The sequence below is a fragment of the Pseudophryne corroboree genome, chromosome 6 (genome assembly GCF_028390025.1).
Source record: "Pseudophryne corroboree isolate aPseCor3 chromosome 6, aPseCor3.hap2, whole genome shotgun sequence".
In the NCBI taxonomy this organism is placed as follows: Eukaryota; Metazoa; Chordata; class Amphibia; order Anura; family Myobatrachidae; genus Pseudophryne; species Pseudophryne corroboree.
In genome coordinates this window covers 739,500,473-739,514,254 of record NC_086449.1, presented here as the reverse complement: position 1 = coordinate 739,514,254, position 13,782 = coordinate 739,500,473, and the positions used below count along the sequence as shown (strand labels likewise).

At 45.5% G+C, this 13,782-nt stretch overlaps 1 protein-coding gene across 1 annotated transcript in view; it reads left to right on the top strand.

Moving 5' to 3' along the window:
• Positions 1–2,801: 2,801 nt before the first annotated feature.
• LOC134933350 (solute carrier family 45 member 3-like) overlaps positions 2,802–13,782 on the top strand; it is a 64,664-nt gene continuing 53,683 nt past the window's right edge. Inside the window, exon 1 of the mRNA XM_063928477.1 lies at positions 2,802–3,361. The gene's annotated coding sequence lies outside the window, so the exon portion shown is untranslated. The remainder of the gene's footprint in view (positions 3,362–13,782) is intronic.

Here is a 13,782-nt window from a genome sequence, read left to right as displayed (position 1 = left end):
CGTTTGGGCAGGCGCGGGCTGAGATGCCGGCTGTCCCAAAGATGTTACGTCATCGAACCTTTTATGCAAGGAGTTGACACTGTCGGTTAATACCTTCCACATATCCATCCACTCTGGTGTCGGCCCCGCAGGGGGCGACATCACACTTATCGGCTCCTGCTCCGCCTCCACGTAAGCGTCCTCATCAAACATGTCGACACAGCCGTACCGACACACCGCACACACACACAGGGAATGCTCTGACTGAGAACAGGACCCCACAAAGTCCTTTGGGGAGACAGAGAGAGAGTATGCCAGCACACACCACAGCGCTATATAACCAGGGATTTACACTAAAGTGAGTGATTTTTCCCTATAGCAGCTTATTATACACAGTTTGCGCCTAAATTTAGTGCCCCCCCCTCTCTTTTTTACCCTTGAAGCCTGGAAACTGCAGGGGAGAGCCTGGGGAGCTGCCTTCCAGCGGAGCTGTGAAGAGAAAATGGCGCCTGTGTGCTGAGGAAGATAACCCCGCCCCTTTCTCGGCGGACTTCTCCCGCTTTTTTATATGCTTTATGGCGGGGGATTATGCACATATACAGTTTATTAGCTGTATTATGTGCTATTTTAGCCATGGAAGGTACTCTAATTGCTGTCCAGGGCGCCCCCCCCCCCCCCAGCGCCCTGCACCCAGCAGTGACCGGAGTGTGTGGTGTGCAGAGGGAGCAATGGCGCACAGCTGCAGTGCTGTGCGCTACCTTAATGTAGACCGGAGTCTTCAGCCGCCGATTTTCAACTTCTCTTCGGTTCTTCTGGCTCTGCAAGGGGGACGGCGGCGCGGCTCCGGGACCGGACGACCGAGGACTGGGCCTGTGTTCGATCCCTCTGGAGCTAATGGTGTCCAGTAGCCTAAGAAGCCCAAGCTAGCTGCAAGCAGGTAGGTTCGCTTCTCTCCCCTCAGTCCCACGTAACAGTGAGTCTGTTGCCAGCAGATCTCACTGAAAATAAAAAACCTAACAAATACTTTCTTTTCTAGGAAGCTCAGGAGAGCCCCTAGAGTGCATCCAGCTCTGGCCGGGCACAGATTCTAACTGAGGTCTGGAGGAGGGGCATAGAGGGAGGAGCCAGTGCACACCAGATGTAGTACCTAATCTTTCTTTAAAGAGTGCCCAGTCTCCTGCGGAGCCCGTCTATTCCCCCATGGTCCTTACGGAGTACCCAGCATCCACTAGGACGTCAGAGAAATAGAGTTGGTGTAGCTGTGCCCCCAGTTGATTTGCCCCCTGTAGTAGTGCCCCCAGTATGTGCCCCCTGTAGATTTGCCCACAGTAGCTGTGCCCCTTGTCGCTGTGCCGCCAGTTGATTTGCGCCCAGTAGCTGTTCCCTGGTAGCAGTGCCCCCTGTAGTATTGCTCCCAGTATGTGCCCCCTGTAGTAGCGCCACTTGCAAAGAAGAAAAAAAACAAAAAAAAAACAATACTTACCAGCCCCGCTCTTGCTTCCGGACCGCTGCTGTCTCTGGCCGCTGCCGGCTCCTCTCTATGGGAGAGACACCGTGACGTCTCTCCCATAGCAGCGCCGCACTGACACTAGGGGTCAATTATGACTTCTAGCATCAGTCAGTGACGCTGGCTGCAGCGGGCGCCCACACAGCCCACGGCGCCTGCTGCTGCCGGGGAGAGGGGCTCAGTAGTAACGGCTCCTGCAATGGCGGCGGCGCCCTGGGCAAAAAGCCTGCTTGCAAGAGCCGCTACTGCTCAGCACATCGCTATACACCGCTATACACACAGCAATGTGTGCTGAGTGATCTGTGCTATCCAGTGTTTTCTTTATGCATGCTAGGTGATCTGACTAGATATATACTGCATGTACGAACGTTCTGAGCTGGCCATTTTTTTTATATGGCTTTATTTTTGGAAGTCCGAAAACAAAACCTTATGGCCCCCATTTAACAACGAGTTTCCTTGCTGGAAACTCATTTTTGGAGTTAAATGGGACCAATCGCTAGCAGCGCTATTGGCCTTTCATATTCCCCATACTGCGGCCATGTAAACTGTATTTAAGAACAATACTTAAGGGCCCTACAGACATGCCGATCCGGCCGATGGACGACCCGGCGGCGGGGGGGGGCAGTGACGGGGGAAGTTAAGTTTCTTCACTCCCCCCGTCACCCGGCTCCATAGAACTGCAGGGAAATATGGACGAGATCGTCCATATTGGCCTGCATGCACAGCCGACGGGAGACCAGCGATGAACGAGCGCGGGGACGCGCATCGTTCATCGCTGGAGCCTCCACACTGAAAGATATGAACGAGTTCTCGTTCATTTATGAACGAGATCGTTCATATCTTTCAAACAAATCAGCATGTGTGTAGGGCCTATAAATGCAAATAGACTCCATCCCCGCAGTCTGAGTGGCAAGTGTAAGTTTATATAAATAAATACAGACTAATATAAAGCCTTTGTACACATTTTAATAAATGTAGACACTTTTGGGAGGCTGGAGATGGACATACACCTGCGGCTCATCACGCTGTGGGTAAGGAGACTGGGGCGGAGTTACAGTTTCAGTAAAATATAAGGGTTTTCTTACTATAAGGTCATTCTGCGATGGCGTTATATAAACTTTTATGGAGAACTTTAATGTTTTTACGTATACTGAGCAGCATAAGGGCCAGATGTACTAAGCCTTGAAAAGTGATAAATATCACGGTGATAAAGTACCAGCCAATCTGCTCCTGTCATTTTTCAAACACAGCCAGTGACATGGTAGTTAGGAGCTGATTGGCTGGCAGTTTATCACTGTGAAATTTATCACTTTTCAGGCTTAGTACATCTCCCCCCAAATTTCCTCACAGTGCCATCATCTGCGAGATAGGTATTAACGGAGATGATAACTGCGATATCGTCAGTGTTCACCCTTTGCTGAATAGCGGTTACGTCAAAAAAGACGGAATCGCTCGTTTCCACACCGTTTAACGTGAAAATTAACGCGCTGAATAGAGCCCTGTATAATGCATGGAGATGAGACGCACTGAAGCAGGGAGTTTAGCAGTGACACGTCCATGTGTGGAGAATGATGAGCAACTCCCTGCTCCGTGCAGCCGCCTGCTGCAGATGATGAGCCCACCCCCGTTGCTCCCCCTTCCCGGCTCCTCACAACCCCCCGCTGTGTCCCCCCGCAGTCAGTCTCGCCCTGCTCCTGTGAGTCAGGCTCAGTCTCGCCCCCTCTCTCACACTTCCCGGAGTTTCCGTTTCCTGCTGCCTCCAGCAGCCCCTGAACAAGCCTGGAACTTCCGATCCCCGCCGCCGCCGCCGCTTTGACCGGAGCCCCGGTGGGTTCCGGGATCCGGGAGGAGGAGGATGGGAGCGCCGCTGGTGGGGTAAGAGGAGGCTGCCCTGTACCGCACACACTGCCCCCTGTCACTCATACTACCAGCCCACACTCTGTAACTGTGCTGTAACTTTCCCCTGCCATGTCCCACACTGTGCTCTGCTGCCGCTGCCACATCAGCCCGGATTCCAGCACAGAGGGGCACGAGCCGGGCACTGCAGCATGGCACACTGGCTACTATCCAATGTACTGTTGAAAAACTTATTTCAATATATATATATATATATATATATATATATATACACACACACACACAAGATAGTCCAGGTATGAGTGGAATTGCATGCTGGGCCTTGTAGTGCCCCCAGTGTTCCCTTTCCTGACATCTAGTAGGTGCTGCAGCAACAGCTCATGCAGCTTATACACTGTGTATGTATTAGAGGAGGAGGGGGGGGGGGGGGGGGTGTCTCTATGGATAACAGTTCTTAAAATAAAACCCATATGACTTATATAAGCTGGCTAGTGTACATGGTGAGTATTAGGGAGGTGTACAGGAACACATGGTGGTAAGTCAGTATAGTTCTGTGTAGCTGACATGGTGGGTTTAGTTTTAATACCGCTGCTAATCCTATAGCCAGATACCCTATATATTAATCCTATATCAATTCTGTAATATTGTGATCCTCCATTTAGCGCATATATAAGTGAAAGGGAGTGCTCCCATTTGCTTGGTGTGATGCTGTCCTTTTCCGGGTTATGTATAAGGTGACCCACAGATGTGTCTCCATACGCCTTCGCTCAGATTGCACCAAATAGCCTCATTTGGGTCTGTGCGGAATTTGCAGCTTAGTCTCGTCAATCACCTCTTTGGGTTCAGTATGATTTACCAGCGGTCGGGATGCCGGCTGTCAGAATACCAACAACGGCATCCGGACCATCAGTATGCTGGCAGCAGGGGGAGAGCAAAATGTCCCCTTGCGGGCTTGCTGCACTCGCCACAGGTTCTATTCCCACTCTATGGGTGTCGTGGACACCCACGAGTGGGAATAGCCCCTGTGAGCCGGGATTCCGTCTGTCAGTATTGCCAACAGTCGGGATTCTGGCATCGATATCCTGACCGCCGGGATCCCGGCTGCCGGCAATTTAACTGCATCTGTCTCTTTAAATTTGCAGTAAATGCGCCTTATGATGGGTACACACCAAGCGATCCGTCTTACGATATATCGTTCCGACGCAGCTCGAAACAATACATCGCACGGATCGTATAGTGCAGAGGTTCTCAAACTCGGTCCTCGGGGGCCCACACAGTGCATGTTTTGCAGGTCTCCTCACAATATCACAAGTGAAATAATTAGCTCCACCTGTGGACCTTTTAAAATGTGTCAGTGAGTAATTAATACACCTGTGCACCTGCTGGGTTACCTGCAAAACATGCACTGTGTGGGCCCCCGAGGACCGAGTTTGAGAACCTCTGGTATAGTGTGTACACCCGATTGCGGGTGCCCGATGGTCGTTCATCACAACATCCCGTCTCCTGTGCTGCACAGAAGATGGGACGATGCAATGAATGTCACCATGCTGCTAAATGCAGCATGCAGTGGTACATTGCGCCATCATCCGCTGCATTGTGCAGCGTGGACAGATGGTGCAGTGTATCGTGCTGTCACTGGATTCACACATCGTAAAAGTACATTGCAAGGGAACACTAACTACTGGGGCTGGCATTACATGTAGTTCTGTATGCGACTAAGAAAAGGCAGAAGGCAGAGTTCTGATAAGCCCAGCTGTGTCATGACTCGCGGATCATATTATGATGTGCAATCTGCAGTTTAGAACATTTTATACCCATTCCTTTGCTATAAAAGTAGTAATCTAGTGTCCCGTGTTCACTGTGAGCGTATTTGTATTTGTCTATGATGAGAAAAAGAAGCAAAATCTTGGGAAAAGTATACACATCGCTACTTGTGACGGAGCGTAGTTGCGCCAACCTCTAACACCATATGGTGTAAAGTGAATAAAGACACGTCTAATATATAACAAGTTGTGTATATGGCAGAGGTCGGTAACTTGTGTACCTCAAGCTGTTGTGGAGCTAGAAGTTTTAGCATGCAAACCAGGGCCTGTAGCTCAACGTAAACTAGAGCAGTGTTTCCCAAACTCCCCCTTTGCAGTCCAGGTTTTAGTTTGAGTAGCCATCTGGACTCAAGCATAGATATCCTTAAAACCTGGACTGTAATGGCGGAGTTTGGTAAACTCTGAAGTAAATAATCACTCGCTGCCTGAGCCTTGGTTATGGCTAGGAGGTTCTGTTGGCTTTGAAAGTTGAGTGAAAATAAGCTATTCTGTGCAGTTAATTCCCTAATGATGTAAGTTCTGTATTTTTGATACTGTCGTAATCCAGAGTGCATAAAAACACAGCGGGGGCACTGCATTTTGGTACAGTACTGCTGGAACAGTTGGTGCAAATGCACTCCGCGACCAGGGTCTTCGTAATTTTTCCTTAAATCCATAGAGTTGCACAGGAAGATGAGTGAAGATCTCTGGGATTGGCTGCACATCGTTGTAAATTACATTTCCCGTAATGAATTAACAACGGTTTCAAAGAATAAACACCACATATTGTTGTATCAGAGCTCGATAAATGCCAGTCACCTTGGAGACTGAGGGGAGATTTATCATAGCTTGGAGAGAGATAAAGTACCAACCAATCAGCTCCTGTCATTTTTCAAACCCATTCTTTAAAATAACAGAAACTGATTGGTTGGTACTTTGGTGGTCATTCCGAGTTGTTCGCTCGGTAACTTTTTTCGCATCGCAGCGATTTTCCGCTTAGTGCGCATGCGCAATGTCCGCACTGCGACTGCGCCAAGTAAATTTGCTATGCAGTTAGGTATTTTACTCACGGTTTTTTCTTCGGTCTGGTGATCGTAATGTGATTGACAGGAAGTGGGTGTTTCTGGGCGGAAACAGGCCGTTTTATGGGTGTGTGCGAAAAAACGCTACCGTTTCTGGGAAAAACGCGGGAGTGGCTGAAGAAACGGAGGAGTGTCTGGGCGAACGCTGGGTGTGTTTGTGACGTCAAACCAGGAACGACAAGCACTGAACTGATCGCAGATGCCGAGTAAGTCTGGAGCTACTCAGAATCTGCTAAGAGAGGTGTAATCGCAATTTTGCAAATCTTTCGTTCGCAATTTTAAGAAGCTAAGATTCACTCCCAGTAGGCGGCGGCTTAGCGTGTGTAAAGCTGCTAAAAGCTGCTTGCGAGCGAACAACTCGGAATGAGGGCCTTTATCTCTCCTGAAGCGATGATAAATCTACCACTAAGGATTTTAACACTGTGGTCTCCATATGAGGTAGTCTCTGTGGTTTGGTCCTAATTGGTTAAGACCCCATCTGTGAGGGATTGTTTTTATTTTATTTTTTATTACAAGACCTCACTCTACATGACTAGCACATGTAGCAATAGTCAAGCTGAATGAGGACCCTCCCACATTATGGGATTGAAGGAGGAGGGTTGAGCGCTCTTTACTGGGCAATTTCAAATATCCCGCTGTAAGCTTGGCTCCGCTAATCCTGACCCAGTACTATGGCTGCCTTTATGCTATTGCAGTTTCCAGACCTGCTAACTCTGATCCTGGCTGTCATCGAAGAAGCTGCTAGGGAGAGAAGGAGATCCTGTTGCCTGGCTGTCACTGACCAGTTATGCTACAAGGCTCTCATAGTCCGCAGCTGGTGTGGGGCTGGCTATCCAGTTTCACTATAATGTATTCCCCCTATAGTAATAATATTATTAATTGGGGACACTGCAGTGTGGCATGCTGTGAGTTGGGGGCACTGCAGTGTGGCATGCTGTGAGTTGGGGGCACTGCAGTATGGCATGCTGTGAGTTGGGGGCACTACTGTGTGGCATATTGTGAGTTGGGGGCACTACTGTGTAGCATACTGTGAGTTGGGGGTGCTACTGTGGGGCATACTGTGAGTTGGGGGCGCTACTGTGAGGCATGCTGTGAGTTGGGCGAACGACTGTGTGGCATGCTGTGAGTTGGGGGCGCTACTGTGTGGCATGCTGTGAGTTGGGGGAGTGACTGTGTGGCATACAGTGAATTTGCTTACTAAAAATTATACTTCCATCTATTTTATTAAATATTTTGCTATGTCATTTATCTCACCACCGTGTGTATGCACCTTTAGAATTTGAACACATTGGAATTTTGAATAATAATTGTTTGTTTAAATAGCGTGTGTGTGTGTGTGTGTATGTGTGTATATATATATATATATATATATATACACACACACACACACACACACACACACACACACACACACACACACAGTAAAAATCACAGGGTGGGGTGCATGTAACGCTGCACTCTCCACCACAGAAGCGGGGTACACAGCTGTACTTACCACTCACAGGGCGGGGTGCATGTAGCCCATGACCACATCGCTCTAATAAATACAAACAGAGAACCCAGCACTCACCAAAGTAAACCGATTCAAGGTACCCCACCTCTAGCAGGCAGATAATGCAGCAGTGTGGTAGTCAGGTTTTAAGACTCTGTGATAGTGTAGGACCTGTATGAAGGTGGGGTACCTTGAATCGGTATACAGGCTTCCGTGCATTGGCCAATCCACCAACTAAACCCCCATCTTTTATTTATTGAATTGTTGAGGATAAGCGAGTTTACTTTGGTGAGTGCTGGGTTCTCTGTTTGTGTATATATATATATATATATATATATATATATATATATATATATATATATATATATATATATATATATATATATATATATATATATATATATATATATATATATATATATATATATATATATATATATTATAAAACAAACAAGAGGCAGGGGTCCGGCACAGCCACTTAATGTAGAATGACACTGGGTGCCCTCACAAGGTAAATCAACACATAGGTAGAGAGGGTGCGGCACTCCAATGATTTTCACACGTCAACTGATCCAAGTTACAACGTTTCAATGCCTTTTAATTTTATGGCATTTTCATCAGGTAATAGCAAGGCAAGTGTATTACCTGATGAAAATGCCATAAGATTAAAAGGCATTGAAACGTTGTAACTTGGATCAGTTGTCGAGTGAAAATCATTGGAGTGCCGCACCCTCTCTACCTGTGTGTGTGTGTGTGTGTATATATATATAATATATATATATATATATATATTATTACTATCCTTTATTTATATGGCGCCACAAGGGTTCCGCGGCGCCCTATTACAGAGTACATAAACAAATAATCAAACAGGAAAACAGCAACTTACAGTTGATGACAGTATAGGACAAGTACAGGGTAAATAAACATAGCTACATCAGCAGATGAAACTGGAATAAGTATCAGGTGGCAGAAGACTGCTGGATTTGGTGCAGTTGAAGATTATTAAAGTAAGAAAAAGGACATGAGGGAAGAGGACCCTGCTCGTGAGAGCTTACATTCTAAAGGGGAGGGTCAGACAGACAGGGGTGACACAGTACATAGAGAGCGTGGAACAGAGGGTTAGGATGAGATTTGGCTGGGTTTGGTAAAGAAGTGGGTCTTAAGAGCCAGTTTGAAGTTTTGTAGAGCGGTGGAGAGTCTGAGGGGGAGAGGTAAAGAATTCCAGAGAAAGGGAGCAGCACGTGAAAAATCTTGGAGGTAGGAGTGGGAGGAAGTAATCAAAAGACAGGAGAGTCAGCGTGCATTAGAAGAGCGAAGAGGACTGGTGGGAGAGTAAAGGAAGATAAGGTCAGAGATGTAAGTGAGAGAGGAGTGGGTGAGTGCTTTGTAAGTGAATGTGAGAAGTTTGAATTGGATTCTGAAAGGGAAGGGAAACCAGTGAAGGGCTTGTAGGAGAGGGGAGGTGGATATGTAGTGCATTTGGTGAGGAACATGAGCCGGGCTGCAGCATTGAGGATAGATTGGAGTGGAGAGAGGTAATTGTCAGGGAGGCCAGTTAGGAGGAGATTAAAGTAATCCAGTCTGGAAATAATCAGTGAGTGAATGATGATTTTAGTGGCATCCTGGGTGAGAAAAGGTCTGATCCTGGAAATGTTTTTGAGATGAAAATGACAGGTTTGTGAGAGGTGCTGACTATGTGGTTTGAAGGAGAGGGAGGAGTCAAGGATTACGCCAAGACAGCGTACTTGGGGGTTAGAGGAGATAGTCATGCCATCAATGGATAATGAGATTGTGGGAGGTGAGGTTGTGCGGGAGGGTGGGATTATTATTTATTTATTTATTTATTAACAGTTTCTTATATAGCGTAGCAAATTTAGTTGCACTTTACAACTGGACACAATAAGAAGACAAAACTGGGTAAAAACAAACAGTCATAGAGGTAGGAGGGCCCTGCTCGTAAACTTACAATCTATGGGGAAATAGGCATTGATACACAAGGATAGGTGCTATCTACTGCATAGTTGTCCACCAGATTGCAAAGGTTCTTGGTGGGCTGCATGATATCACATCACCACAGTAATGAACCAGGGTCAAGAGGAAGGGAGAGTGCAGAATTAAATATGTGAGGATAAGTGTGGACTGTACTGTGGGGAGATAATTGGATATGAAAGCTATGAAGGTAATGTGAGCGGTTCTGGAATTTTATAAGTTTGTCTGAATAGGGGTGTTTTCAGGGAACGTTTGAAGACTAGAGGAGAGTCTTCTTGTAAGTGGTAGGGCATTCCACAGATTGAGTGCAGCCCGAAGAAAGTCCTGTAATCGTTCATGGGAGCAAGTAATGAGTGTGGATGAGAGACGTAGATCTTGTGAAGAGCGAAGAGGTCGGGTTGGGAGATATTTTGAAATGAGTGAAGAGATGTATGTTGGTGTAGTATGGTTAATGGCCTTGTGTGTAAGTAACAGTATTTTATATTGAATAAGGTAGAATACAGGTAGCCAATGGAGGGACTGACATAGTGGGTCTGCAGACGATGAACGTCTAGCGAGGAATGTTAGCCTTGCAGCTGCATTCAGAATGGATTGTAATGGTGATATATATATTTATTTTTTGTTTGTTACCACTCTCACATGTGGGAGTACCACTGTTATTATGGTATTGCCTTGCTCTGCCTCTACCTCAGACGTTTGCACTTTAGTTGACCTTTCCGGACACTGATAAGTTAGCCATAGGGGTCAACCTCTTTTGACCTCAGGCTCCCATTTATCTTAAAAGGGTTGCCCGCCTAAATAATTGCAACTCCCCACACGTTTGCATTTGTATTAACGGTTCTCTTAATTCAAAGGCCATTTGTTTTTGACAGTTAACACATGATATCAATATTGTTATTCATGGGGCCACAAATGTTCATTGTGATAATACGGTGCTGATGCATTTCTTCTATCATTTATAGCACTATTTCCTCATAAGAAATAAATAACTGCAGAAAAACATCTATTGCTGACATATTAATACGACAATTTGAAACACTGAAATAAAATGCGACCGGGTAATAACAGGGGTTTTAATTAAATGATGTTTGCTGCCGCATATTTCATGTTGGTCACGTCAATAAAGGGTATAAGTGCTTAGTGTGTTATATCAGTGGTTCTCAATTCCAGTCCTCAAGTATGCTCAACAGGTCATGTTTTCTGGGGGTGTGGTATGGAGGGTCGACAGTGTCTAGGTTGACCAGTATTGGTCGACAGGGTCTCTAGGTCGACATGGTCTAGGTCAAAAGGTGGACATGAGTTTTTATGTTTTTTTGGTGTCGTTTTCTCCGTACAGTGACCGGGAACCCTAATTAGTGCACCGTGTACCCTCGCATGGCTCATTCGGTCAGGTTACTGTTCCCAATCGTAGTCCGCATGGATCGATAAGTATGAAAAAGTTAAAAAAAAGAAAAAAATTGTAAAAAACTCATGTCAACTTTTTGATCTGTCGACCTAGAGACCCTGTCGACCTAGTTGCTGTCGACCTAGAGACCAGATCCTGTTTTCTGGATTGCTTCAATCATGCACAGGTTAGCTGATCTGGTTTGCTGGGTCAGTAATTATACTATCTGTTTACACAGACAGAAATCCTGAAAACATGCCTTGGGGGAAACTGACTGTATTTGGGGACATATACTTTTAGCAATCAAGGCATCTATTGCTCAGATGTGGAAATCCTCTCTGATTCCCAATATTACAAATAAGTTCATAAGCATTATCTATTTAAGACGGCGGAAAATGACTTCATCTAGTCACATGAGACGGTTCCGATGGGAGAGATGAATGGGACATTCTACCATTCATAGTGCCCCTATGGATTTTGGTGTCTTGAATTCTCCTATTTCTGACCCTTAAGATGTTTCCTCTGAGCTAACCGGTGTGATGTTATACCTTTTTTTATCATATGTAAAACTGATTGATTCTCTGTGATTTTCGGCCCCTCCAAAGCAGGACTTTTCTGGCGACGCCGGCCGGCCCGCCCTTGTATTGTGTATTCTCTATTGTCTCTTTGTTTTTGTTTTTTTAATTTGTTTTATTGTCCTTTATATGTTTGTTGAAAATTTAAATCCAATAAACATTATTATGAAGACTGTAGTTGAAAACCACTGGGTTATATGAACCAGAAACACAGCAATGCTGGTCTGGGGTTAGAGGGTTGTTTGAGTCTGGAACGAGAACACGTGAATTTTGTGTGAACCTTACAGAAACGGTGGTAATGTGGTAGAATCGTTTACTGAGGTTAAGTGGTTCAGAAGATTGATAAGCTATCTGTACAGGTACGTTTTCAGGGAGTGGTTAGAGAATGCTCCTTTTGTGCTGTTATGTATGCACTCCAATGGGTCACACCGAGTGGTAAATAAAAGTGAAGATAACAGTACATTTATTTGAAAAAAGTACAGTTAATCCGTTCTTTTTTGCGTTAACATTGAAAGACATAGGGGGGGTATTCAATGCTTGTCAGACCCTTTCCGGCGCAAAGGATCCAACAATGCAGTATTCAATGAGCTGCCAAATCCGACAAGATTTTTTGAAAATCGGATTGACATTGTCGGAAACGAGTCCAAAACCTGTTGGATTTGACTGCGGAATCCGACAAAACATGTGGATCTGCGGGTCAATCCGCCAAACCACGTGTATTCCGACAAGTCGGAAATTGGCAACTTGTCGGAAAAAAAGTAGGGGAATTGAATAGGTTGGAACAGTTTCCAACCTAAAAAAGTCGGAAACTGACTTTTTTTCCGACAAGACGACAGTTTCCGACTACAATTGATAATGGGTATCACTTCTTAAAGCATGAAGAGTACAGTGAACATTAATTTTGCATTGTGATCTATGTGGTGTTTTGTTCTTTGCCTTTAAGAAAGAAACGGTAGAATGTCTTCAACATGGGTTTAAGTCGCCCCTCCGTTAGGCACAGGCAATCTTTTTATATTGTTTTAATGAAATAAAACAAAATCCACGGCCATGATAACAGGGTCCTCCCCCTCAGGGTATTGATTCAGTTATTTGATGACCTGCGACAATTAGACCATGTGCAGTAGTATATTGTAGAGCAGTAAATCTAGTACAGAATACAGTTGGCAATCCTGCTGGATACATTAACACATGTATTATTGCCATCATTGCTTCCAGTCCTACAGTGTCCTTGTCCGGTGCGTTCCATTCCTTACATACCTTGATTCTTTGTGTCTCTGCTAACAATAGCTTGCAAGAGCGCATTCTGGTTCATGTGACTGTGATGAGGAGTGATAGAATCTCTGGATAACCCTGCAAATAGGATTAAGAATCTAGTTTTGGATTTGCTAGATGGACCTTTTGGATTTAATAACACCGGATCGTTCTAGTAGCTGGCAGAGCGCTGCGCTGGTACATCTGCCATTATTGTTTTGGGGTAAAGTGGCACCCAACTCGACTTTCCCTGCAGTCATTAAATCAGTCACTGCCATGAATTTAGTACTGTGCATTGGATCTATCGGCTCTCTAAAAGGAATGCTTTTTTTTTTAATTTTATTTTATAGAAACACTAAAACCATCAAAAGCTTGAAATTAAAATTCAGTCTTTGCAAATTGCTTATCCTTAGAAGTTAGTAGAAACTGAATAGATTCAAAAAATAAAAATAAAATAAAGACTTGTTTCAACTTCAACTTTTTCAGTGTACAGTATTACAGTACTGTATATGGGAGTCACTGCCCCAAAGCCCCCAGCCCCCTCTTCCCCACCATCTATGGGTGATATTTAGTTGTTTATCGCTCCCGGTCTCCTGTCTGTTACAGGAGATTGGGAGGGGGAGGGGGGGGCGATATTCAATTGTGCATATTTATTGCTCTTGTCGCACAGCTAAACCCGACCAAACTGAAGGACGCAATGCGAAAAGTCCCGTTCAGGCACCCAAATGGGTCACTTTTCGCTCATTTCAGCTCGCCTCCTCCGGGGTAGCAAGCTGAAATTCCGACGCCGGCAGCTGATCACACCTGAACAGAGAAACAATTGAATAGCTCCTTTGGGTGCCACCTACTGGCTGCCGGCAC